Below are 22,908 nucleotides of genomic sequence, written 5' to 3'. Positions count from 1 at the left end.
ACCCATTGTTTTTTCTACCATTCCATTACAGGACCTGTTTCAAGTTGATGTACCTGAATTTGTGATGAAATTATCATGTTTTGATGGATATAAAGGATTAAATTGTCAAAGTGTTTTATAACAACACTTTAGGATGGTAGTCAGCCAATGGGTACTCATGTGCAGTTCCTATTGACGTCAGTGGGAGCAACATTTATGTAGCTATGGACAGAATTTGTCCTTTGATAAACAGCCGAAGGTTCAACTTGTTCTGTTTCACAACCATATTGTCTGAAATTTAAACATCTCTCAATGGTATACTGCCAAGTGAAGTCAGGGGAAAGCTGAAACAGTGTTAGAGACGTTCTGCTCTTTATATACATAATAATGTTTGGAAACGTCATGCTTATTTCAAACAGAAGATATGAGACCATAGCCTTCTCTCCACTGTGAGGGATGGATGGGATGAAACTTGCTCAAATAATAGCCAAATATGGCCAGTAAGCATGGAAGGGGTGGGAGAAGTAGTACCTCAGAGAAATCTGTGACAGTGACAGACCATGGAGATAGCTGGTCAAACTATGAACTCGGTTTTCTTTTGAGAATGCCATTTGGCAATTGGAATCTTCATTGCGCCGTCACTTGTAACCTCCATGGGGGTTTAAGATACCCAGGCGGTGGTGAAAGCAAGTCCAGTCCTGGCGAGGTCAGTCTCTGCTGAACACTCTGTGCTCCTGCTAGGGTGCCAGACACTCAACCGAGGGTAGCAGTAAGCTAGCCTGGCTGCTCTAAGATTCCTCTGCGTTGGAGCTTGGAGGTGCAATTCCCAGCTCAGGTAGGCATCTGCACGCTAGCGCTGATTGAGCTAACATGCTAAAAGTAGAAATGTAGCCACAGCAGCAGGTGGGGCTAGCCACCCAAATATGGACCAAGGATTTCAGACGGAATCCTCCTCGGGTGGCTAGACCCTCCTGCTCCTTGTACCACCATGGCTACACCGCTGTTTTGAGCGCTTTAGCTCCATCGGAGCTACCCTAGGTATGTCTGCTCAAGCTGAAAGTGTAGAGGTACCTTTGAAGCTCTGTTCTCAGGGATCCAGAACAGAGGCAGGAAGGTAGCAGGTCCCCTTGTGATGGCTTTGGAGTGGCCTGTAATGGTAGATGGATACTGTAACTGGGTTCTTGTGGTGCTTACCATATGCCTCTACTGAGTTAATTCACAGTTGCTAGGAAATGTGCCCAGGAAGAGAGAGCTGTAGTAGATCCTTTTAGACTCTTCTCAGCAAGCAACCTGCAAGAGAATACAAGAATCATTCACTTTTTGATGCCCTGGCTCAGCCTCCTGCTGGGCCTGCCAGTTTCCCCCAGTATGACTTGGTCCTGGTGAGGAGGCAGCAAAAAAGATCCAGGAGGGTTTAAAGAGAGAGAGAGAGACACTCCTTCCAGGAGTCACACAGGGTTTTGGGCTAAGGAGATGCCAGAGCCTGCTGTGGAATCTGGAGGGAAGCTAGGCCTATTGGGAGTCCCCCTCTGGTAATATTTATTTAGATACTCATTAGGCTGAGTGAGACAGCTTGTCATATAACTATATAATACCATCTCTCCCAATAGTGATTACTGCATCCTACCCTCCCTCCCAAGTCATATTTCAAGTACAGCTACAATAAATTATTTCCACCCAATTCAGTCTAACTATGTTAGAGGATGGTATGTGGATTCATCCATCATTTACTTATTGAGAGCCTTCAAGCCAAACTTCTCAAAGTGCTGGATGATAAAAATATAATTATAATATAATTTAGAACTTACCTGATTGTGAAAGAACAATATTAAGCAAATAAAGTATTCAAGGAAGCATTGTACCCAGACAATGGGATCTCAGTGAAAGGAACAAATATCAAGTCACTCAGAGATGTATGGGTAAGAGCTTCTCACAGCTATGGTGGAGTGGCTGTCAAGAAAGCATCATTAACCAATTAAGCCTTGTAATTATCTTTTCTTAATTTTAAAGATTAAATGAATTTCAATTGTTATGAAAGGTGCTGGAAAGACAGCTATAGTTACTGAAATCAGATGTCCATTCTCATCACATGTATACAGAAGAAGAATGGACCAGTGGTTAAGATGTTGGTCTGGGACAGCAGAGACCCAAGTTTGGTGTTCTTGCTCTGCCACAGATTTCCTGTGTGATGTTGGACAAGCTGCTTAGTCTGTGTGCATCTGTTCTCTAGCTGTAAAATAGGGATAATAGCACTTCCCTACCACAAATGGTTGTTGTGAGAATGAAGACATTATCATGAGGCAGTCAGATACTAGAGTAATGGGGGCCACATGTTAGATGGGCAGTATTGGCAAACCATTCCTACATAGCCCTAGCAATGTACCCATACCCTGATCTGGTTTGGTTTCTGTGCACATTCAGTCCTTGGCAGGGTGAATTTGTACATGGGTGCTGGACAGCGTGGTGAAACTGAGTCACCTTCTTTTAGATGCACTGTAAAGTGTTTCTCACTGTGAAGGGAAATCTCCTTGGCAGATAAGATTGCTTGGATTCAGGCATTCATTCAGTATAGATTGCTTGGAGGCCTCCATCCAACTCCCTTCTTCTGTGTTCAAGGCTGCTGCTCCTTCTCCAGCAAGTCATTGTGCCTAAACCCCAAATAGGAGGGACAACTTCCAGGGGCAAGAGGCTAGTCTGTTCTCCATACTCATTCAGTCCTTTGTCTCTTAGAACAAGGGTGCCAAACTATTGTTAAATGTGATGTTCTACTATAAATGGCACTCAGACAACCAGCTCATTTCTATCAAAGAGTTTATTTCGGTGGCTAGCACATTGTGGGCACTACTAGAAACAAATAAATAGCAATATAGACATGACCTTTAACTGAAAGCCCTAATATTCCTCATTCAAGTACCAGTCTCCTGACTCATCCAGCCTTCTTTTTCTTGTTGGCCTTTATTAATTTCTTAATATATGTTCGCAGATTAACATACTATAGTTCAAAGGTCATTCAATTAATCTATGGGAGCCTCCTTGTAACTAATTGCTGTAGTCACTAGCTATTAAAGATTACTAGATCCCAGTGGAACTTTACTGCATATCAAATAAGTCGGTAACTTAGCAACAAAACTGAACCCCTTTACAATTTCCAAGTGAATAAGAGTAATGTTGAGCTAGCAAGTTAAACCAAAATTCTGAAAGAAGACACTTGCTGAAGAAGGGATAAAGAAATAATGTAAAAAAAAAATCTAGCGTTTTCTATGTAATATGCATGTGCACATGATCACGTACATACCATATGCATGTGTACGGTACATATACTATGTGATCCCCAAAGGTTTACTCTCTTACTCAGAATCTTATTCTTCAGCAGTAGGAGATTAACTCAAATGTCCGCTTCAGGGTATCTTGCACCTTCCCTAGAAGCATCTGGTGTCATCTACAATCAGACACAGAATACTGAACTAGCTGGACCTCAGATGTCACTCTGTTTGGCAGTTCTTATGTTCCTGTGTAGTCACATCTTCTTAATCAGAATGATCCCAGGATTCAGTTCAGTTTTCTGTGTTAGGAGAAGTTCTCTGTTATCTAATGTAAAAGAATGATCTAGAAATAGTGAACCCTCAGCATTCAATAATCTACTGTCCACCACTCACTGCTCCACAAGCCAATTAACAAAACAACATCCTTCATTGTATTTGGAGCAATAGGCACTGGTCTTGCTTACTTTAGTTAAAGCTGCATGAATATATGTAAAATTCAGGGCCGGCTCCAGCGTTTTTGCCACCCCAAGCGGCAAAAAAAAAAAAAAGCTGCGATTGGCAGCAGCTCCACACTGTGCTGCTTTCTTCTTTGGCGGCAATTTGGCAGCAGGTCCTTCCCTCCGAGAGGGACTGAGGGACCCGCTGCCGAATTGCTGCCGAAGAGCCCGACATGCCACCCCTTTCCCTTGGCCGCCCCAAGCAGCTGCTTGCTGAGCTGGTGCCTGGAGCCAGCCCTGGTAAGATTCCAGTATAATATCCAGTATTCACAAGCCCGTGCCTTTCAGAAACACTCACTTTTGGCTGACATTTTCCATGTGGAAGTCTCTGACAAAGATGGTTTTATTTTTGAGATATGGGATACTGGGAAAAAAAGAATTAGTTTTACAGTGGGAAAAGTGTTTTTTTTTAAATGTTGTTATAGCAAAAGCAGCTGAAATTTGAAACTTGTCAAGAACATGGTACTTGATAGGAGGTCGGTGTTCTTGTAAATAGCTTGACACTCTTGATAGATCTGATTACAACCAGCCTGGTTAAGTTGTGTCCACACATCAGCTTTTTTCACAACACAACAACAGATGAACAAGTATAGCATTATATTCAAAAAGAACTAGATAAGTTCATGGAGGATAGGTCCATCAATGGCTATTAGCCAGGATGGGCAGGGATGGCGTCCCTTGCCTCTGTTTGCCAGAAGCTGGGAATGGGTGATGGGATAGATCATTTGATGATTACCTGTTCTGTTCATTCCCTCTGGGGCACCTGGCATTGGCCACTGTCAGAAGACAGGCTACTAGGCTAGATGGACCTTTGGTCTGACCCAGTATGGCTGTTCTTATGTTCTTAAAGTCCAGATATATTGCATGTACTGCTTCCCCTGAAAACATCATATGTTCATCATATTTAGGAAGTGGGGTACACACACAAGTCAAGGAAATTATAACATTCATTTAAATTACTATGGAATGGGTAATTGAAATATTTGTAAAAGGCAATGGAAACCAACAAAACATAACAGTAATGACTCTATGAACAATGGGCAAATGTTAATGTCTCTGCACTCTTCTCCTTACCCTCCCCCTGACAAGATGGAGGAAGCTGTGGAAAACTGTTCTTGGCCTTCACAACCTCCCCTGGCAAGGAGTTCCACAGGTTGACTGTGTGTTGTGTGAAAAAATACTTCCTTTTGTTTGTTTTAAACCTGTTGTCTATTCATTTCATTAGTTCTTGTGTTATGAAAATGAGTAAATAACACTTCCTTATTTACTTTCCCCACACCAGTCATGATTTTATAGACCTCAGTCATATCCACCCCCTTAGTCGTCTCTTTTCCAAGCTGAAAAGTCACAGTCTTACTAATATCATCTCATATGGAAGCTGTTCCATACCCCTAATAATTTTTGTTGCCCTTTTCTGAACCTTTTCCAATTCCAATACATCTTTTTTTAGATGGGACAACCGCATCTGCATGCAGTATTCAACATGTGGGCATACCATAGATTTATATAGAGGCAATATGATATTTTCTGTCCTATTATCTATCACTTTCTTAATTATGCCCAACATTATGTTAGCTTTTTTGAATGCCACTGCACATTTAGTGGATGTTTTCAGAGAACTATCCACGACTCCAAGATCTATTTCTTGAGTGGTAACAGCTAATTTAGACCCCAGGTGCTCTGATTAGCCTACCTTAATTGATTCTAGCACCTTCTTGATTGGCTGCGGGTGTTCTAATCAGCCAGTCTGCCTTAATTGTTTCCAAAAAGTTCCTGATTGTTCTGGAACCTTCCCTCTTACCTTACTCAGGGAAAGGGGACCTACTTAACCTGAAGCTAATATATCTGCCTTCCAGCACTCTCCTGTAGTCATTTGGCCTGACCCTGTCACAATATATATATATAGTGAGCACTGTACACTTTGTATTCTGTGTTGTAATTGAAATCAATATATTTGAAAATGTAGAAAACATCAAAAATATTTAAATAAATGGTAGTATATTATTGTTTGAGTGTGATTAATTCTTTTAATCACTTGAGGGGGGAGGGATAGCTCAGTGGTTTGAGCATTAGCCTGCTCAACCTAGGGTTATGAGTTCAATCCTTGAGGGGGCCACTTAGGGATCTGGGGCAAAATCAGTACTTGGTCCTGCTAGTGAAGGCAGGGGGTTAGACTCAATGACTTTTCAAGGTCCATTCTAGGAAATAGGATATCTCTTTTAATTTGACAGCCCTACTATATATGTTAGTATGCATTAAGCACCAATAATATTAAGCACAAATATTGTAGCAATGATCTGGCCTATACCATAATCTCATTCACTTATGCTAAGTATCCCATAAGTCCTTGCATTTGCTGAAGTAAGTATTTGACATAAGTCAATAGGAAACGTGAAAAATCAAAATACATTCATTCTGTATCTTAGTACAAGCTAGAGCAGTACCTTCTTGGACCAGTACCTGGAATAATAGTATCCAAAATAGATCTGTATTAAAATGTACATTGCAATCTATTCCAAAAAGATTAAAATGACAGATAGCTTTTAAGTGTCTATAAGTATTTTTTTAATAGTTTAGTGATGTTCTGAGAATGTAGCAGAAATTCTCTGAAGTGACTTTCACATGCACAGATAACAAATAGATGAATATCTAAAGAACAGTAGATTAAAACCTTATAACTGTAAATGTTTAAGTGTAATATTTAAAGTAATTTTAAAAAGCTGAAAACACTGAAGAAGTAGATGCTTTCTGTGATTGAATTTGAAGCTTGAAAGCAACAGAAAATGCAGATGAAAGACAACTGGAATAGTAAAAAAGCAAGATCACTTTCACAAAGAGCTCAATGAGATACTCATGTGCATAAAGTAATGCACATGATTAAGTGTATGTAGGAGCAAGGCCACAGTTTGTTAACTCCTCTGGGATGGAAAGCACTATAGAACAGTATTTTTTAAATAACTTCTTCAAAACCTTGACTCATTTTAGTGACTTCCCACACCAATTTTGCCAGCTATAGCTACTTGTATACCCATGACATGCATGTAGAACTTGCTGACTCCACAACATGATGTACTCTGCTAACGTGGGTTGAGCATAATTCAAATGTCTTTCAGATAACATGTTTGGCCTAATGCTAATGAATTGGGAATGACTGTTGCCTTTTTGAAAGGTTTTATTTGTTAACAGATCCATTTTATAACATAAATCTTATCAAACTTGTTTTGCAACTTAAGTAGAGATAAGCTTAGTATATATACAAATATGCAATTATAAATTGGCCTAAGAAAATCCTAAAGCTGTATTGACAAGACCCACTACCAGTCACTTTCTTCAACTTTGTGCTATTGATCACATACTATAGTTGATGATTTTTTACTCTTCCTCTTTTTCTGTCTTGTCAATTCATCCCATATTTAGGTCCAAACTTCTGTTTTTCTTACATGTAGTTGTGTAACCTGTATTTTAGTTGTCCTATCAGAACTCTATGCAATATCAAGCTTTTCTCCTTTTCTCTCCTATATATTTTCCTTATTTTAATATCTTAATTTTGAGTTTAATTCCAACTATTGTTGAAGGGTTTCTCCCTTCTTAACCATTCAAAAGAGTTCTCAAACTATGAGGTTTGGTGGAGTGTGAGAACAACTCCAGCCAACACCAAAAAGTCCCACCAGACTTCTAAATAATCTTCCACCACCTTGCTATAGTAATTTTAGCAGCAACAAGAAGATGAATGATCAGTTCTTTATGGCTTTTATAAGACAGTTTTCAGGACTATTTAATAAAAGTACTAAGGGTTATTTGATAGCTGATAACCTATCTCCCTTATGGAGTTTCAAACGGGTTTCCAAATGTTTTAATTTTGGACATGTTCACTATATATGGAGCAATCCTCCCATTTCGTTACGTTCTCTGCAGCATTTTCCCATTTTTGTACCATAAATTCTTTTAAGGGAAGATAAGAATTTTGACAATTTTCTTTTTTTAAGGAGGTCCTACCAAATTCACGGTCCATTTTGGTCAATTTCACAATTATAATTGCCTCCAATAATATCTCTTTCTCTAAAATCTTCTAATATTTGACAGAATTTTCTGAAAAAAGTCTTTTGTCCTTGATTAGAGACATAAAAACTTCCTAACATTATTATTAAAGGTACAATTGATGATAGAATGCTAGCCATTTGCCTTCATTATCTATAGGTTTTTCTTTTAATTGGAAAGGTAGATGTTTAGGAATAATTATTGGTACTCCTCTTTGATGTTCCTGGAGAAACATAAGGAGTGTGGAACCAGTTACTATTGATGTATTTATCATGGTCTTCCTTAAGGTCTGTTGTAGGAAGTATAAATCTGGAGCTTCAACTTTGATAGATTAAAAAGCTTTTTTTTTTCTTTTTAAACTACTGTTAAGACATTGGTATTTATGGTATGGAATTAAACAGTATTAACCACAATCAAAGAGATGTAAATTGTTTGCTGGTTGATAAGTTTGGCTTTTTTCTTTATACAACTATCTAAAGCCCTAATTCTAATGATTGGATTTTTTACCTATCTGATTTTTTTAGTTATATTTTTTAATTGAAAGTGCATTTATGCAGTTAAAGTATTATTCAGCATGAAATATCCATTTGCATTCTTTAATCTAAAAATTTGTGTGGCTCTTTGATGAGGTGACACTCACCTCTCATGAGCGCCTCCTGTCTGAATATGTGTGCCAGTTTCCAGACTAGTCACTCTTACTTCCATTCCGCTGAGATCTGCCTTAATTTCATCCAATTAATTTGGACTGTATTAGGAAACATTCCTACTGGTGGTGCCAAGTGGGTAAGTAGTGGTGTTTAATTAGGTGCTAAATAGATATGTAATTCTAACATATGTTCATTTTATACAGAGAGGCCTAAATACAAACTTAAAAGAAGATTAAGTGAAGATGATATACAATGAAGAACAGTTTTATTTCTGTACTCTCATTCAATACAATATTTAATTTCTTATAAGTCTTTCAGACTAGTTTTTTATGGCTTCTTTTTTTAAAGCTTGATCCAAAACCCAGGAACTCCCACAGATCCAATAGGCTTTGGATCAAAACCCTCCTGGCGATGAATAGGTTGTTTACTGGGCTGTCCTAGTTGATGGATTCTACTGTGTGTCTGCTCCTTCCAAAAGGGAACAAATACTGAAATAACAGTTTTTAATATTGTGAAGGCTGAGGTTCACAGAACAAATCCTGTTAGATGTTTGACTTTTTTTTTTGGTGGTTTCTTACCACTAGCAAGTCATGTGGCCATCTCAAACTCATGCCAAATAAACCTTTATGCCATCCCACAATGGCCTGTTGTCTATTTATAATGTGTATGTAATTTATATGTATAATATTCACAAATATATACACACATGATGTGCATGTGGTGACTCCCCTAGAAGAGCAGATATGCACCATTAGGAGTGTCACATGGTAGCTGCCTATTAGAAATGGTTGAATACAAATTAGAGGACATTAGGCATGAGCAAGAGTAACCGGTGACAGACCTTAGTTCATCCAGGAGGATAGAAGATGCTTAATCCTCATGGTCAATGAATTTGAGACTGAGTTAGACACTGGATGAAGAGAGTGAAAAGCCTTTTGATGCAGACACCTAGAAGACCTGGCAGAGAAGATGAGACTATACACTGGACTGTGCCCAGGGAGGCTAAGTGTGTGACCCTGACCACATTGCATATGACTTACAAGGACTAGGTTTAGGATTTGTTTCCTGTGCTTTTTGTTGTGTTAGGGTCCCTGAATATGTGTAATCTGAAATGTTTTATGGAAGCTTGTGTTGTGTTAAATGAGTGCAGGGAATGTTTTGGTTGGATTGGGAAAATGTGGGGGTCTACTTTGGAGGTGGGACCTTGGAGTATTATAAGGAATGTTTATGAAATATGCCTGTGGGAAATGTATTTTTCCTTGGGAGGAGATGAGAAGCCCCAGGATGTGTCCCACAAGTGAAAAGCGGGCAAAAAATCAAGATTTTTCCTGAAAAGGGGCAAGGTATGTTACAGGGTAGCTGGTTCCTAAGAGTAGACGAGGCCTAGCACCTCGTGTCAGAGTAGGTGAGCCCAATCAAGCCAATTAAAGGGATCAGGGTTACATCTGGGGGCTCTAAAGGCTTGTGTAGCGGAGTGGTCACCCGCTCCTGCCCTGAGGGGTTTAAAACAGCCCTGGGAGAAGGCTGTTGCAGGAGAAAGCAGCTACAAGGCTGATTGGGGAAGCAGCTGCAGCTGGGCCACGCCCCAATCAGGCCGCAGCTGGCCCTATATAAGAGGCTGGGAGCCAGGAGCTCAGCAGTCTCTCTCTGCTTTCTGAGAGGGAGGGACCTGAGTAGAGCAAGGCAGAGGTGCTGCGGAGCTCCAGGCTGGAAAGCCCCAGGCTGTTGCCTAGCAGAAGGCCAATGGGTACTGGGGGTTGTAGAGGGTAGCCCAGGGGTAGGCAAAGGCAGCAGGTCCAAACCCAGCTTTTTTGGTGATGAGTAGGCTGATACTGCCGTCTGGCCCAGGACGCGGGCGCTAGATGATGACAGGCAGTAGCCTTATCCTGAGGTGAGGTGGGGATAGTGGGTGGGGGTTCCCTTGGGAGGGGAGAACTTGAGAGAAAGGGGTTATTGCCAGGGGCAGCACCACAGATAATGGGGCACTGGGTCTGGGAGGGACATGGGGGCCCAGTGGGACACTGGCTTGCAGAGGGTGTTCTGGAGGCTGGAAAAGCTAATTCCCAGAAGTGACCAGTAGGAGGTGCTTCGGGGGTGGGTCCCACATTGCTACAGCCTGTCAGAGGGCAGAAAGAGGGGGAGTGATTGTGGCAGGCAGTGTCTGGAAAGAGCAGCCACCAGAGGACTGGGACTAACTTCTGAGGGGGCCGTGGAGTGAGGGGCCAGATGCTTGGGAAGGTAGCTCTGGGGCCTGTGCTCCAGAAGGAGATGGGAGCTGGCTGAGAAGGGTGAGCTGAGGAACTGTCTGTGTGTGTGGTGTTTTGTTTTGTTTGTTTTTAAAAGAAGACGACTTTGGTGGGGCAGTGTGTGTTTGGAAGCTGGGGAGAGCCCTGCACAGTGACAAGGAGTCTTTGCAATGTTGATGAAAATTGGTGTTACAAGGGTGATCTCCCCCTCCCCTCCACCCTTATTGGTACCAATGGATTCTCTATTAAGCAAAGCAGGCAGGATGTTTTTGCATGGATTTCCAAAGACCTATGAGCCCTGTTCATTACCAGTGTGGGGTGGGGTGGTTTTTTTTGGGGGGAGGGGTGGTCTACTGTTATTCCTCTTAGTATGTAGTGCTTTACATAAAACAAGTGATCACCCACTGTTAGGAGTAATCTAAATGGAAATGGACTCTTGTGTGCAATCAGGCTAAACTGTATTGAAAGAATTCAAGCAAATTTGTTGTACAAGAAATGTGTATTATGAATATGTGCTACCTGATGCTGTTTCATATTTCCAATACCTTCTGCATCACTGCTTTTTTCTTCCCCAAGGGTTTTCCCTTGTTCTTTTGGACTCCTCATCTAAATCAGAAATGAGAGAGAGCATTATTAGATTGTAGCATGCATTGACAGGATTATATACTCACAGCACACTACATTCTGGCATCCAGTGCTTCCCCCATATCTGTGAATATTTCCCATGCCATTACTTCTGTTAGACCCTAGAAGTCCTGTATTTGAGATCTATAGGTGAAAACTTTTACCTAAGTGCTACATTTTGCCATTGTTACATTATAGGGACCACATATCCTGGTAAGGAATAAAAGGGATTCCCTTTAGAACTCACCCATGCCATGCCTTAATTTGCCAGAGGTGATGCTATTAACAAGGGTAATAAGAGGTTCATTCTCCCCTCCCCACTCCACCCTTGACTGCAGGATGCAGCCATACTTCACAGACTTCCACAATCTCCCACCTGCTGCTTTGTGGAGGCAGCATGTTCTAATGGACTTAGCCTGGTTCTGGAAGGCAAAAATGGAGGAATGAGTGCCCTAGTTACACTACCCCTTCTGTCAACCAGCCTGGAAACTGTGGAGAAACTGAACCAGCCCAATGGAGCAATAAAATAAAAACTCTCATGCTTTAAGACATGAGCCAACTAACAGTTAGGGGTTTGAAGAAATGTCTCATGGGCTAATTATTTTATAATTGTCCACTGCATAGTTTCTTGCACCTTCTCTGAAGCCACTCTTAGAGCCAAGATACTGCGCTAGATAGTCTAATCCAGTATGGCTTTTCCTATTGAAATGCCACGTCCCTTCCTTGAAGCTGAGCATTAAGGCCTGGTCTATACTAGAAAATGAAGCTGACTTAACTATGTCACTCAGGATATGAAAAATCCATACCCCTCAGTGGTGTAGTTAAGTCGACCTAACCCCCACTATACACCGTATCTTCCATTGACCTAGCTACTGCCTGTGGGGGTGGTGGTTTACCTACACAGACCGGAGAATCCCTGCTGTCAGTGTAGATAGTCTCTATGCTGAAGCACTATAGCAGTGCAGCTGTAGCATTTTAAGTGTAGACATATCTTAAGGGGAGGGAGCATTATGGAGCTGCATTGGTATAAGTGTAGGGCAGGCAGAAGAGAAGAGAGTAAGCTGTTCCTTCCTTCCTCTGCACATATGCCGCCTGGGTTCTAGCAACAACAGGATCTGGATGGATTTTCTTGTATTCTCAGTGATGGGAAAGTAATCCAGCTGGTGCCTCTTGTGACCCAGTGCAGGCTCCTGGTTGAGAAGACCTGTGCTAGGATGATGATGAGCCAAGAGTTCAGTCTGTTTCAGGCTGTGGGCAAGACATTGTCTGTGGTAGGGTCTTGCCTGAGTTACTCTCTCTGTGCCTGTTTTCAGCTGTCAAAAATCCTTCCTCTTCTAGTTAGTTTGTTTTTTGATCATCTAACTTCCTCTGATTATTTTAATGCTGTATTGTTGGAGGTCAGAGAGAGCAGAGGGTGATGGGGCTGTAGCTTGGCCATAATCACTAAGCATGGAATTGCTTTTATGTTGCCATATTCGTTATGGGGTGCTTTATACATGACTCAAATAGAACACTGTTTAAATAAATCAAGATGACTCTTCTATGACCCGTGAGCCACATAAGGACACCGAGAACCAACATGCCTTATGAGAACAAATTTCTTTTGTTTTTAATCTTCACCTTTACCTCTTGAGTACCGGATAAGGCACTGGAGCAGGTGTGTCCATGAAGCGCAGTCCTCAAATGATTCTGGATGCACCACATCACAACCTGTCACTTAATTATTTTTTGACTAGAGATACTGAAGGAAGCAGCAGCTGAAATATGTGCACATTGCAGCAGAGGTGAAAGCTATTAACAGTGGAATCACCTCCTTTCACACCTCAGATTCCTTCCTGCTGAATCCCATCTATAGCTTTTATAAAAAAACATACATAACATTTTAAAAAAATAGATAATATTTAAAGGGCTTTTAACCCGTCTCCCCATTGCCTTTTTCATCAGGCAGAGATCAGCTGAAATAGCTGAGCAGCAGTGCCAAAAACTCAGACATGATTACTCTACAGAGGACTAGGGCCGTGGTTTTCAATCTTTTTTCATTTGTGGACCCTTAAAACTTTTTTGAAAGGAGGTGCGGACCCCTTTGGAAATCTTAGACATGGTCTGCGGACCCCTGAGGGTTGAAAAACACAGCTTGAAAAACACTGTTCTAAGAAATCTGGAATATTTAACTATGTTGATCTCCCATGAGACTGGATAGGCTGGGTCATATGAATTACCCAGTCTGGCTGCAGCGATAGGCAATGTATGGATAAATAGAGACTGAGAAGCCTAACTTGAGACTACAAATTTTAGCCATTGACACCTAAATAGAGCATTGTATTTTATAGAGCAGGTCATAATACCCACTGCTTAAATCGTATTTTAACTTCTGAAGTCCAGAGGAGATTTATGATGCTGCACATAGCACAGCGACTAATTATTTCCTCTTATGTTTCAGCAGCATTTTGACTGACAACCCTTTAAACATTTTTCATAGTTCAGTTATATAAACCGCACATTAATTATCTTACTTTTCGATAAGGGGTGCCCTATTACAACCCCTTTTGTGGCTCTGCTCTTTCACTTAAGATAGAGGCTTCACCTCATTTAATATCTATTTTTCAGTATTCGGTTAGTAGGCATTCAGCGATGTACAGGATGATATTTAGGTATCAGCAAGTAGGTGACATATATAGTACGCAGCACCGGTAGTACTACCTATTAAGATTGCCTGACATTTCCCATTATTGTCCCTGTATTCACTTGCTTATAACTTTGCCAGTCTTTAACTGTTTGGGCTGAAATTTTCTATATTGGGTGTCTATCTCATCTTGAATGTTTTTGAAAAGTTCAGCCCAAATGCTTCTAAGGAAAAGGCTAGGGGAAAAATACATTTTACCCATGTTACATTCTGGAGAGATTTTCTTGAAGCTCTAACTCACTGACATTGTGGATCAAGGACCTGAAATTTGGCAGACTGGTGGCCTTTGGGTCAGGGATGTGCCTTTTGCTGTCCCTGTGAAAATCCATCCAAATTTGGTCAAGTTATAAGCCTTTGAAAAATTGCAGTTTGCATGTGTCTCAATATGGTTTTAGCAGCCAAAGACCCCAAAGAGTCTGTCTGCACTGAGCATGCTCCAGCCTGGGAATGAGCAAGACCTTCCCTGAAATTGCCACCTCTGCTGGAGCAGGCCATATTGAGAAACTGGAAGCAGGGACTCTGTGCTCCCACTGACCTCCCTGCTGGGTCCAGGTAGCATGGAGAAAGAAGCTGCCTGATTCAAAGGCAGAGGGGACAAGAGCCAGATCTAGAGGTAGGTGGGAGGGCAGAGTAGGTGCAGGGGGAGAGACTAGAGGCTGGCAGTGGGGGAAGAGGGGTACTGGGAGTTGAGCTAGGCAAGGAGATTGGGACTTAGAGGAAAAGCCTGATCTTCTGCTATGAAGGCATCTATCTTATCCTCCTGCACCCCTGTGCAGCATTCCACACTGTTGACCATGAGATATTGCTAACTTGTCTGAGAGAAGTGCCAGAATTAAGGGAATGCCCTAAAATGGTCTGTCGTTCCTGGAGGGACTCACCCAAAACACAGTGATGAGAAAATGCATCTCCACCACTAGACTCCTCACCTGTGGGATTCCACAAGGATCAAGTCTCTCTTTGGTCCTCATCAACATCTGCATGCAACCACTAGGTGAACGGGTCAGATGACACGGACTCAAGTGCCAGCAATATGCAGATGACACATAGCTCTACCTATCCTTCACCACATACCACCACACCACTGCCACCAAGATTGGTCTATGGATTAAGAACAGGTGACTGAAGCTGAACCTGAGCAAGACAAAGGTGATGCTGGTAGGCAGAGGAAAATATTTGGAGGAGTCTGTAGCCATACGCAAAGTGCACTTCTTTGACTTTGCTTTCTCTAATATAAACACACTGCAAAAGGTATATGTAATAAATAAAAACTGATAAACCCCTGCCAAAACAAGACAAGCCACTATACATGCTTCTCCCTCTGGGGAGACAATGACAGACGTGGAGTCAGACTGCTTAATGCATTACTGGAAGATGCTTAAATACTACAGAGATAAGTGTGGTATAAAAACTTCTATAATATAGAGATTGGGACTGGCTAGGTGAGGAGAATGGAACTGGGATGAGGAGTCAAAAGTGGGAAGAGACAGGACTGGGACAGATTGGAGAGGACATAGAAGAAGAGGTCAATCTTGGGGTGGCTAAATGGTAGAAGTATCTGTGCCCACTAGAGAATGTTCCTATCCAGAGCCTGGAAGAGAACCAGAGGTTCCTGAGACTCACCATTTGTCGGCTGTCAGCAGAGATCTGTGAAACCCATGGTAAAGTTTGTGTCTCACTCCCTCTAGAACTAGACCATGTAGAGGCTGAAAACCTACTATTGCTATTAGTCACTCCTTTATCTCAAGTGGTATCTGTGCAGTGGATCTAAAGGTTCTAATCCTGCTGATGACCCATGTGGATGCCAATATAAAGCCATAAAATGGAATTTGTTTTTTCAATTTGCTTCCTCAAAAACCTAGGGGGAGAGACACAAATAGCTAGGCTAAAAGAACACTATTACAGTTGCAAAGTCAAACACTCAGAAGCTAGGACAAGTTGTATTTGCCACATCATGAAAAATCTCTTATTTCTAATATTCCTTTTCATAGCTGATTTATTATTTGACGTTTAAAAGAGTGAGTTCAACTTCTCTAGCTGTGACACTGATGTATGAAAGTAGCCATTAAAGACAGCTTAACCCTCATTTTGAGAATCTGCATGCAAATTTTTATTTACGCTATGGGGGAATGACAATCGTTGCTGTTATTATAAAGGTAGATGTTAAAATTTGACAAATCTGAATTTTTAAGAAAACCTAGATAAAATGTGAATACTTATCCCAGAGTGAAAAGGGGATCTGGATGGATGAGCTGAGCCCCGTAATTGCCAGTGGAAGTGCACATAGGTTTAGGGGCCATAAGTGCAGGTTCCATTTTGCAGGGCTGGACCCTAAAGAGCTGCTGTTAAAAAAACTAAATTTTTCAATGACTGTGAAGGTAAAGGGAGGAAGCAAAAGGAGAGATGGAGATTAATACAAAAAGAAAAGTTTGGGGTTCAAGAATAAGCGGTATAGGGAGTATGAGTTAAAATACCCATCTGAAGTGTGTTCTTTCCAGCGCTCCATGCATGGAACTCCCATTAAAGTCCGTGACAGCTACCTGGGAGGAAGCCGTTGTGAGAACAAGCACTTCCCAATTAACAAAAGACAGGAAGAATCCCCACACACAATGCATTTTTATATCCTTTTAATCTACTTCCTTTTCTCTCATGAATCTGTTTCAATTATTAATACATTGTTAGGAGTGCTAGTACCAATGTAGGATCCAGGCCTATATTTTTGCCTGAGATAGTATTTTGGGTTTTGTTTGCCTCTTTGATTTTTTGATACACATACATTCTAATTAATATGTGTGAACAAAGGACAAAAGATACTGTGTATGTTGCTTTTGCCTAAGCTAGGTGGGTTTGTTAGTATAATGGCAACAGATAAGCGCAGTTAAAGTGTTACTGGGCATGGTGGGCGTATAATATATGAGCACACACTTGAAGAGTGGCCTCAACTCCTATCTCAAGGCAAGGTCAAGGAACCAGTCGGGTGGGGCAAGCGGGGATTGGGAGGAAGTAAAACACCAGAAGACCTGAGAAATGTCTGCCTCTGACCGTGGTACAACCTCACTCCTCACCCCTCCCATGGGATACAAAAGAGATGGGATGAAGACCCTAGACTCACAAGCCTCCAAAATGGAACATGACCATAAATTGGTGGGACCGAGGGTGTGCATTGCAGGTATATTTGGGGTCTGCTAAGAAGGAGGACATGGGAATGGAGAGGGAATGGGGAACAGAGACACAGGGCAAGGCTCTGCGGTGTCAGAGCTGGGAACAGATCACTGGGGAACGAGGCTCTGCGGCGTCAGAGTTATGGTATACATGCTTGCTGGAAACTAACCCCAATAAACATCGCATTGCCTGCACTTCGGACTTCTGGTCTTCTGCTTTCTGTCTGAGTGACAAGAACCAGAGGAGAGGCTGAAGGGAAAGCCCTCTAACATGCATTCTTTTATATAGCAGCATTGAGACAGATTTTCAAAATCTACACTTTTTTTTCAAGGATAATAATTACATTTATACACATTACACATTCTTCAGATACTACTTGCAGCTTTCAAACCATGCAATAGCACAGGGGTTGGCAAACTTTTTGGCCCAAGGGCCACATTGGGGTTGGGAAACTGTATGGAGGGCTGGGTAGGGAAGTCTGTGCCTCCCCAAACAGCCTGGCCCCTGCCTCCTCCCACTTCCCATCCCCTGACTGCCTCCCTCAGAACCCGCGACCCATCCAACTCCCCCTGCTCCTTGTCCCCTGACCACCTCCTCCTGGAACCCCACCCCTTATCTAGCCCCCCTGCTCCTTGTCCCCTGACCATCCCTTCCCAGGACCCCCGGGACTCCACCCCCATCAACCCCCCCTGCTCACTGTCTCCTGATTGCCCCACCCCGAACCTCCACCCCATCCAACCGCTCCCTGTCCCTTGACCCGGGACCTCCTGCCCCTTACCCAACGCCCCTCCCCCACTCCCTGCCCCTTACCATGCCGCTCATAGCGGCAGGATAGGCTTATTGGAAAGCCTGGGAGGTGGGCGAGCACAAGCTGCACTGCCCGTGCAGTGGCATGGCTGCAAGGGAGGGGGGACAGCAGGGGAGGGGCCTGGGGATAGCTTCCCCGGCTGGGAGCTCAAGGGCTGGGCAGGGCGGTCCTGCCGGCCAGATGTGGTCCGCACGATATAGTTTGCCCACCTCTGCAATAGCACAATACAAGAATGAACAGGTCTAAGTAATAGTGTGGACAAGTTCTCTAGTATAGATTACCATTTTTTTTAAAAGAAGCATTCTCAAAACATTCTCCTTTGAGTAGTGGCTCATGTTGATTTCATTCTAGGTGTGCATGTGCCCACATGCGTGGTCATCGGAGATTTTTGCCGTAGCGGTATCCATAGGGCCGGATGTGTCGCCCCCTTGAGTGCCATGCCATGTGCTGGTATATCTGGTGCTGCCGGCCCTACACCCTCTCAGTTCCTTCTTACTGCACATGGTGATTAGTCAGAGCGCCTTTCCTTGCTTGGCAAGGGCTAGTGGTTTTTCATCTTTGGATTTCATGCCTCAAGGCCTTGTATATAGTTGATTCTTCAGTAGTTAGTGTTAAGTACCTGTTAAGTGTTTAGTTGTTAATAGTTAGAGTCCCAGCAGGAACTTCGCCCCAGGCAGGGCATGCCCTGGTCTTGGGGGTTCAAGCCCTGGGCAGACTTTAACAGGCCTATGACTGTTCTTGATCTCCATGGCAGTTGTCTCAAGTGCTTGGGGGTGGCACACATAAAAGACAAGTGCCGTATCTGCAAAAACTTTTGGCCCCACATGCAGAAGGAAAGGGACATGCGACTTTGGGCTCTCCTGATGGAGTCCACCCTCCGTCTGGCCTCCGAGCTGTCTCGGCAGGATTCGCCGAGTACCTCAGCATCAGTGCGAAGTGCACCCTGGCACTGAGCCCCACTCGGCACCATTGCTGGTACCAAAAAAGAAGGCCAAGAAACACGGCTCCCTGGCACCACGAAAGAAGAGCCAGGTGGCAGCAGCCAAAAGACCCGCTTCAGCGCATCTATCTACCCCGGAGCCATATAGTCAGCCTTCTCCTGTTGGGGCTGTTAGCCCTGTGAAAGATCTGACTCCTGTGAGTGGTATCGGACCAACTCCCCTGCTGGCACCAATGTCTTCGCGTGCTCCTCTGGCATCCAGGGCTCCGCCCATGCCGCTGATGCAGCAGGGGCTGCAGGTTTTGGCGAAGGCTCCCCAAGAGGGCAAGCCAGCCGAAAAAGCTGCTCAGGGCACATTGGAGCGCTGCCAATTCCCTGAGACAATGATGCACTCTCCACCTCCACATCGCCGGTCACCAGAGCAACCACCGAGATCATCTGGTGCTTGCCATCAGTCACCAGCACCGTGATCGTGGTCCCCATCATCTCGACATGGATCACTGAGAGGGAGGTGCAGGTCCCCTTACTACTGGTACCAATCACCTTCCTGTTGGTCACCATCTTGACACTGATCCAGGTCACCCATGTCGTGGGAGCGTTCTCCGTCCTGCCTCCGGTCCATCCGGCACCGACACCGGTTTCCATGCCACTGGAACCAATACCCTCGTATTGGGCACTGGTCACCATTATCTGTGGTCTCAAAGCAGACCCAGAAATCAATGGCCCCTCCATGGTCTCCAGAAGGCGGTTCCTCTGGTAGTGAAGGATGGTTTAGTCCCTCGCCTAGACCCCAATGGCATGACTGGGGGCGACCAAGACCACAGAGACAGTGTAAGCACAGTGGTAGCTGGGTCAGTGGCTTATGCAGTAGTCTTGTTAGAACACATGGGGAGTTCCAGTCATGGCTATGCCCCCATCGCTCCACTTGTCAGCCACTGCCTTGGAGTGACAGCTGCAGGCACTGACGGCACTGGGCTCAGTATGGGAGGCATGCCTGGAGGCTGAGGCTGAGTAAGTTGTGCCCACTCCTTACCTGCCCTCCCCTGTGGAGAAAGAGGACAAGGGCCTTCCACCTGCAGCAGAGGCTTGGTCTTCGTCCCTGAACGAGGCCACAGACCCCTTCAGGGCAGGTCTGCCGGATGACTTTAAAGACCACCAAGCCCTGCTTCACTGGGTGGCCAAGAACTTGGGCCTCGAAGTGGAGGAGATGGCTGAGCTGATGTACACAATATTCAACATCCTTTCAGTCTCTACCCTGACCCATGTCGCACTACTGGTGCATGATGGGGTCCTCAAAATTGCCAAGTCCATCTGGCAACCCCTTCCTCCAGCCAAAGGTTTTGAATACTTGTATACCCACCCTCCCCCGAGCTTCCTCATGGACTTGGCGGCCAATGAAAAAGAGAAACAGGGACATTCCAGCTCAACCACCAAAAATTGAGGCCAAACGACTGGACTTGCTTGGGAGGAAGATTTATTCCACCACCAGTTTGCAGTTTTGGGAGGCTAATCATCAGGCACTCTTGGGCCATTACAACTTTAATTTATGGAACTCCCTCTGTAAGTTTAAGGAGTCCTTCCCACAGGATTTGGCCCAGGAGTTTGATACTCTGGTGCAGGAAGGCACCAAGGCAGCCCGATGCTCCCTGCAAAGGACATGGAATGCGGCGGACTCGGCAGCCAGGGTGGTAGTGTCTGCGGTGGTAATGAGGAATAGCTCCTGGCTTCAAACCACCCAACTCTCCCAAGAGATGCAGACCTCCATCCAAGACCTCCCATTTGATGGGAACGGTTTGTTCTCCTAGTTATCAACCAGCAAACAATTTACATCTCTTTGATTGTGGCTAATACTGTTTAATTCCATACCATAAATACCAATGTCTTAACAGTAGTTTAAAAAGAAAAAAAAAGTCTCTCAAGAAGTCAGTTTTCCATGGTTTCCCTGGCCTCCATCATCCCCTCCCTGGATCTGAGAGACTGGTACGCCACTCTCGACTTATGTGATGCTTATTTCCACATTTCCATATTCCCGGGTCACAGGCATTTCCTCTGTTTCACAGTGGGTGGGCACCATTTTCAATTCACAGCACTGCCCTTTGGCCTGTCTTCAGCCCCAAGGATGTTCACCAAATGCATAGCGCATGGGCAGGTTTTGAGAACAGGTGCACAGGTGCCTCTATCTGGTGCGTTCCACGATCTGGGCATGTTAATCAACATAAAGTCCACATTAATGCCAATCAAGTGCATAGAATTCATCAGTGTGGTCCTTGATGTCACGCAAGCCAGGGCCTTTCTTCTGGAAGTACATTTTCAGGCCATGTCGGACTTGATCTCCCATTTAAAGAACCACCCGCTCACTACGGCCCACACCTGCCTATGTCTGATGGGCCACATGGCTGCGTGCATGTACATGGTCACCCATGCTCGGCTCCATGTACAGCCTCTGCAAGCGTGGCTGGCCTTGCTCTATATCCCCAACAGACACAGGGTGGACTGGGTGGTCAGGCTGACTCATGTCCTATCGTCTCTGCATTTGTGGTTGGTCGGTGCTGCAGAGAGTTCCCTTTGTAATCCCATCCACGTTGCTGACCCTGGTCTCCAATGTTTTGGATCTGGGCTGGGGAGCCCACCTGGGCAAGCTGAGCACCCAGGGCCCCTGGCTGCGGGACAGTCTTGCCCTCCATTTCAATGACAGGGAGCTCAGGGCGGTTCGCCTGGCCTGCCGGGATTTCTTGCCCCACCTGCAAGGCAAGGTGGTGCAGGTCTTGATGGACAACACCGCCGCAATGTAGTATATCAACAGACAAAGCAGTGACAGGTCCTTGTCCCTTTGTGTGCGGCATGGCATTCATCCGATTGCCACCCACCTACCCAGCACCAAGAACATCTTGGCAGATCACCTTAGCAGGACCTTCTCGTCTCGCCACGAATGGTCACTCCATCTGGAGGTGGTCAACGTACTCTTCCAGAGGTGGGGGACTCCTCAGGTGGGGACCTGTTCACATCCAGGCAGAAAAGAAAGTGCCATGTGTTTTGTTCCATTCACTGTCTGGACAGAGGTTCCCTTTCGGATGCCTTTTTCATTCCATGGTCAGGAGCACTGACGTATGGCTTCCTGCCAGTGCTGTTATTTCACAGGGTCCTCATGAAAGTCAAGCAGGACAGAGTGCTGGTTATCCTGCTAGCCCCCTCATGTCCCCGTCAGCACTGGTTTGGCAAGTTGCCGAGCCTTTTGGCAGCCGCCCCTCTTCCACTGCCTCTTTGGCCAGATCTGCTGTCCCAGAGCCATGACAATCTGCTGCACCTGAATCTGGCAGTGCTTCACTTGACAGCCTGGCTACTGTATGGCTAAACATGGGCGAGTGGGCGTGCTTGATCTGTGTTCAACAGGTCTTACTGGGTAGCAGGAAACCCTCCACCAGGGCAATTTACCTGGCTAACTGGAAGAGGTTTGCATAGTGGGCCTCGGAGCAGCATCTCTGGGCCAAACAGGCCTCACTGCAGGACAGATTGGATTATCTGCTGCACCTCAAACTCCAAGGGCTGTCCCTCTCTTTGATCAAGGACCACCTGGCTGCCATTTGGTGTTGCATCCTCTGTTCCAAGACAGGTCTCTCTTCACCCATCCTATGACAGCATGGTTTTTGAAGGCTCCAGAGCCTCTCTATCTGCATGTCTGGGATCCGGTCCACCCCGGGACCTGAATCTTGTGCTGTCAAGGCTCATGGGGTCTCCCTTTGAGCCTCTGACTTCCTGCTCCCTTCTGCTTCTTTCCTGGAAGGTTTCATTCCTGGTCACCATAATGTCAGCCCACAGGGTGTCTGAGATAAGGGCATTCGCCTTGGAGCCACCCTATATGGTCTTCTACAAGGACAAGCTCCAGCTGTGCCTGCACCCGGCATATCTGCCCAAGGTCATTTCTCAGTTTCCTACTGGCCAGGACATATATTTACCAGTCTTCTGTCCAAAGCCCCATGCGTAGGACGAGGAACACATGCTTCACACCCTGGATGTCAGGAGGGCA

The 22,908-nt window shown here is 44.5% G+C and overlaps 1 long non-coding RNA gene across 1 annotated transcript in view; it reads right to left on the bottom strand.

The window, feature by feature from the left end:
- Positions 1 to 997: 997 nt before the first annotated feature.
- The window catches only part of LOC123365669, a 39,950-nt gene continuing 18,039 nt past the window's right edge, over positions 998 to 22,908 (bottom strand). Inside the window, exons 3-4 of the long non-coding RNA XR_006577690.1 lie at positions 11,190 to 11,276; positions 998 to 1,269 (exon numbers count right to left, since the gene is read on the bottom strand). This is a non-coding gene — a long non-coding RNA (uncharacterized LOC123365669). The remainder of the gene's footprint in view (positions 1,270 to 11,189; positions 11,277 to 22,908) is intronic.

Source organism: Mauremys mutica, chromosome 3, assembly GCF_020497125.1.
Source record: "Mauremys mutica isolate MM-2020 ecotype Southern chromosome 3, ASM2049712v1, whole genome shotgun sequence".
Lineage (NCBI taxonomy): Eukaryota > Metazoa > Chordata > Testudines > Geoemydidae > Mauremys > Mauremys mutica.
The sequence above is the reverse complement of the archived record's forward strand: the minus strand, read 5'-3'. Positions and strand labels throughout refer to the sequence as shown.